Genomic DNA, 5,399 nt, shown 5'->3' with positions numbered 1-5,399 from the left:
AATCTGAAATACAGTTTTTCTTTATTTTCTGTGAATTCTTGTAAGATGTGCACATATATTTCATAGCTTTTCAGTTTACTGATTCCAAATATCTATACTTTAAACAATATTGTATGTAATATTCTCGGTGCAGAAAAAAAATCCCATTTTTTTCATTTCTTCTTCCTTTGAACTCTACTTGTATGCTGGTTTTATTTACCTGACAGGTTATCATATTTGTGCCCCCAGAAACTTTGGATTTTATCATCTCAACAAAGTCATTTTGTTTCAACAAAGTCCTCTGAAAAAAAAGAAAAATAATAAATAAAGTTCTTGAAAATAATTAGATTCTTACAAGTTTTGTAGAAATTGGTGGCTGGGTTGAATAAACACATCCAGTTAGCATGAAAACATTTCTTACTAGATCCCAAAAATGCCATACAAGAGGTGTGGTAAAGGGAGGGGATAAAAAGATGAAGGAAAGGAGGAGTTATGTCCGTAGACCTTATTAATGGTCCAAGTCAGAGCTCGTACCTTAACATACCAACTTAAATCAATGATGGGACACAAATGGGTAATAAACCAGGCTTCAACAGTTCTGATGTTGATGGAACTACTTATTGGGGTTATTAGAACATTTTAGAATTAGTGACAGCTTTCCAAATTTATTATTTTCAATTTCATTGATATCTTTCTTGATTGACAAAGTTTTTATTTCATCATACCTATAATAATGGAGAGATCTTACCTGTTTTGGATGTATTAACTGATAAGGTGAAAGAGGAAACTGAGTTTAGTAAGAGTATACAGAGAATCCGGATTGAGAGGGGAGTTCTCAGAAAACATATTTGAGAAGTACTGAGACCATCTTGTACACTAAAACTTCACAGAGATCATAGAAAGGCTCGGGACATTCACAAGAGATTGGGCATTCTCTGTTTCATATATAATTAGTATTGTTGTGACTGTGTCCTGATCATTGTCCTTCCACATGTTTGGGAATTCAAGAAGTGCATGTGAAAGTTGAGATTCAAGTCGCAGAGAATGACAAATTATGAAAGGTTCCCAGTAACGAAGGATTCCAGGACCTCTATTTATGTCTTCAAAGATGATCTGAATGCCATCCTTTGAAGAAGAAATATCTTTTTAGACTGCTATTTAGTCTAGTCCCAGGAAATGAGTGTAAGCTGAATGTAGTATTCAATTCAGAAGAAATGCATTCTACATCTTGCTTTAATGTAAAAACAGGATTTTTAGACTGATACAATCCCAGATTTCTGTTTATTGCTTTCTTATGATAATTTAAGTTAACTCTTAAAAGGACTTTTTGGAATGCTATTTTATGGAACCCCTACATTTTCTCAATTCTACTTTCAAAACCACCAATCCAGCGCGTAACAGATCTTTAGGAAGAAAGCAATTGCTAATCTGTCCTAAAATATGATGTGTACATTCCTCTTACGTGTTACTGAGTGCAAGGACATAGAGAGAGGGTTGTTTGTAGGTCTTTTTATTTGAAAGTCTCCTTTTATCTTTTTTGGAGTTATTGACTGAGTAAGGAATTTGTTTTAAACAAAGGTTATAAACAAATATAGTTGGGGGGTTGCCATTAAGTGCTATGAGAGAGGCAGGATGTTTGGCTCTGCTCAGAAACCTTTAAATTCTTTGGCCTGCCACTAATGTCTTCCTTTGTGTCACTTTTCCTTCATATTATGTTAGACACCTTGGATGAAAGAAGCTGAGGAAAAGCAGTACATTTGACCTGATATTAACTCAATTCCCATGAAGACTGAATATATCTTACTATTAGATCAGGAAATCTCAGGTCCTCCTGCTATGTACAGTTGCTAAATGCATTAAATCGTAGGAAAAGAAAAATTAAACACTTAGAATACTTCTCAAATGGGGACAGAGTTCCTGAGTAAGCTGCAGAAGCTGTGAAAAAAGTTTCAACACCTGTACATGAAGTGGAGCATGAATACATTGCGCCAAAGAACTTGCTTTTCTGCCTGGAATATTTATGTTCTTCCTGCAACCATGCCTAAAGTGCTTTGACTTCTAGAGTCATGGGTAGCTGTATATGCATCAAAACAATTGTGCTGCGCATGAAAGGTATAGGAAGTCAGAATGGAACAAGTATTGTTTGGTTCCTTTCTTTTCTTTCCAGCTTCAGCACACATCTGCTTACTCTGCACTGTTGAGATGAATTACAGTCTTGGCTTTACTGCTTTGAAATTTAAGTCTTTTTATAACCACAGACATTTTGGAAGGAATCTGTGAAGCTGTTTAGTCATTGCCTTCCCCAAAAGAACATTGGCTTTGCTTATACATACTTTAAGAAACAAACAGAAGAATTTTTTAGGGTTTTCCACGTTGACTCTTTCAAAACTTCCCTAGGAAAAGTGGGTAGTTAATTGTCCAGTGACCTTTTGTCAGTATTTTAGGATATGTGTGATGTTCTTCAGGTAATTTTTTTCACATAGAAAATTCTTTTTCCTGCATAGTCCTTATTATGACCTGCCTCTAGGCAGGGTAACTGAGGCTCTTGTTAATAGATCCCTTGGGATGGATTAGAGTGAAACAAAATTGAATGATTGCTCACTTGATGATGTGGAGACTGCAGGGAAGCACCAGTGGTGTAGTGGTATCATGCAAGGTTCCCATTCTTGTGACCTGGGTTCGATTCCCAGCTGGTGCATGGAAAACCCCCATTGCCAATGTGTGTAGTGCCTATACTACAGATTAGGTGTATTCCATCAAGACACCTATAGGCAATGTGTTTTGTTCTCTTCCTCTGTGCTTTTTGCTGCTTGAATATTGGGCAGGGTAATTAAGCTGCTGTGGGATTGCACCCTCTTACAGCTATTTCAAGGACTATTTATACTGTAAGACTGTATATTTAGCAACCAGCAGTTCATATGCCCTGCAAATGAAATGTGCAATGTGTGTGTGTGTATACATCTATGAAATAACCCACGACACTTAGTCCTTGACCAGTTAAGTAACTGGTCCTTTTTTTTTTTCGTAAGGTAAATTATGCTTCCTTTCTTTAAGTAAGCTACTGACACCCTGTAGGAAGGAAATTTTGACAGAAATATTCTGTCCACTAATTCATCTAAGGAAAAGTGCTGGCATGTTGTGGGATCTGTTGTGCAGGTTAAGTATCAGAAGCAAAGTTGTATATCCTGTGAAGGTCCTTACAATACCATTTAGGTTTATCATTCTGCAGAATGTACCAGTAGATACTCAGTGGTAGTAGCAGTTTATTTTTCAGTGACCCATTCTTCTACAAAGAAACATTTCATTGGGAAACATAAAGCTGTAAGGTTACAGAGGTTGTATTCTGCCAGTCAAAGCACTATCAGTGTTTATCTGTAGGTTTTCTGTAGTTGATTCAGTCTGGATTTTTCTGCGTAATCCAACAGTGTAATTGAGTGGTATTTTAAGTTTGCTTCTGTTAAAGAGTTCACTTCTACTGAAAGTTTGCTTTTATGCAAATAAATTGTTTTACATGACCTATGAATTCTGCAAATGGTAACTTACTTGTAGTTTGAACTCATCAGCCATATGAACTAACCTGTACCACTGCACTGGTATGAAATATGCATGGCCATTTATAATAAAAGAGATGAACTGAGACTCCTTGACCAATTTAACACTTTCAGATAAAAGGCCTGTTCTTGACAGTTTCTTCCCATCCAAAATTGATAGTTCTATATTATATTTGGGAAGAGGGGCCAAAAAAAGCTGTTTAGTATTCAAATATCATCTTCTTCAAACACAAGAGCAGTCCATTCCAATGAGTAGGAAGTCAGGCAAAAATGCCAGGAGGCTTGCATGGATGAACAAGGAGCTCCAGGCAAAATTCAGATGCAAAAAGGAAGAATATAGAAGGTGGAATATAAAAAATGGAATCAGGGATGGGTAACCTGGGGGAAATACAGCAACATTTTATGACCATGCAGAGATGCAGTTGGAAAAGTTGAAGCCAAAATGGCATTGAATCAGGCAAGAGATGTCAAAGGCAACAAGAAGGACTTCTGTAAATGCAGAGGTCACAAAAGAAGACTGTAGAAAATGTGAGCCCATTGCTGCATGGGGAGGGAACCTGAAGGCACAGGATGTGGAAAAGACTGCAGTACTGAATGCCTTCTTTGCTTCTGTCTTTTCTGCAAGAGCCAGCCTTCAGGAATCCTGGGTCCCAGAGACCAAGAGGAAAGGCTGGAGAAAGGAGTGCATACCATTCGTGGAAGGGGACCCAATCAGCAAGTACTTATTTAAACTGGACATTCATAGTTCCATGGGCCTTGATGGGATGCACCTGCGAGTCCTGAGGAAGCTTGTGACTGGGAGAAGTGCTTCTGGACTGGAGAAAGGAAAATGTCACCCCTATGTTCAAGAAAGGCAAGAAGGAGAACCCAGGGATCTACAGGATATTCAGTGTCGCTTCAATCCACAGAAAAGGGATGGAGCAGCTAAACATTTTCCAGGCATGTTTCACAAGGACAAGAAAGTCATCAGGAGTAGCGTGCATGGATTCACCAAAGAAACGTCAAGCTTGACCAGTTTGATAAGCTTCTCTTATGAAACAGAAGTGACTGGCCTGGCAGATGAGGGAAGAGCAGTGGATATTGTCTGCCTGGACTTACACTGTCTCCCACTAAGATCTGCATAGAGAAGCTGTTGATCCAAGGGCTGGATGAGGAGAGAGTCAGGTGAATTGAAAATCAGCTGAATGACCAAGCCCAGAGGGTGCTGCTCAGTGGCACAAAGTCCAGTTGGAGGCCGGTGTTGTGTGCTGAAATATTTACACAAATGACTGTTCCACCGTACAATCAGGGCAATCCCATGGTTTAAAGATTTTTAGGTACCAGTCCTAGAAATTGGGATTTTAGAGGTGATTCATATAAAGCCTCTGCTTATTTGCTGTCTTCCATCCTTTTATTAAAACGTATTTACCAAACACCTCTTAGGAGTCCAAGTAGACTGTATCACCCACATATCTCTTCTCACATTCTAATTGAATCCTTCAGAATACTGATGAATTTTGAGGCACTGCTGCCTGTCATGCTGATTCCTCTCCTATGCATCAAGTATTCCATTTGTAAGCTAATTTTTTTTTTTTTTTTTTTTTTTTTTTTTTTTTTTTTTTGGATAGTAATTCATATTATGAGTTTGCTTCTTAGGACTTTACAGATTTTATCTGTTTTGGAATTTGGGTTCTTTTTTCCCCCTATCATATTTTGTTTTCTGAGTGTTCATGGTAAGTCTGTCTCTAAGTCCATCTGATCATCTATTTGTCTTGCTTTGTCTCTAACAGACTTCCTGTCAGATGTGTTTGGAAAAGTACTTGGTTTATGTCTCTTGCAGGTTTTTCCAAACACTCTTGTTTAACTTGCCTGATTGCATTTTTATATTTA

General features: G+C 37.9%; 1 non-coding gene across 1 annotated transcript; it reads left to right on the top strand.

Annotated features, from left to right (window-relative positions):
- Nucleotides 1-2,606: 2,606 nt before the first annotated feature.
- Nucleotides 2,607-2,677, top strand: TRNAG-CCC. The gene has a single exon. It is a non-coding gene; the product is annotated as a tRNA-Gly (tRNA).
- Nucleotides 2,678-5,399: the final 2,722 nt, after the last annotated feature.

The sequence above is a fragment of the Corvus kubaryi genome, unplaced genomic scaffold, assembly GCF_017639235.1.
Source record: "Corvus kubaryi isolate FWS band 111438036 unplaced genomic scaffold, C.kubaryi_AGA036_p1.0 64988, whole genome shotgun sequence".
Lineage (NCBI taxonomy): Eukaryota > Metazoa > Chordata > Aves > Passeriformes > Corvidae > Corvus > Corvus kubaryi.
Note: the sequence above shows the minus strand (reverse complement) of the source record. Positions and strands in the feature narration are given on the sequence as shown.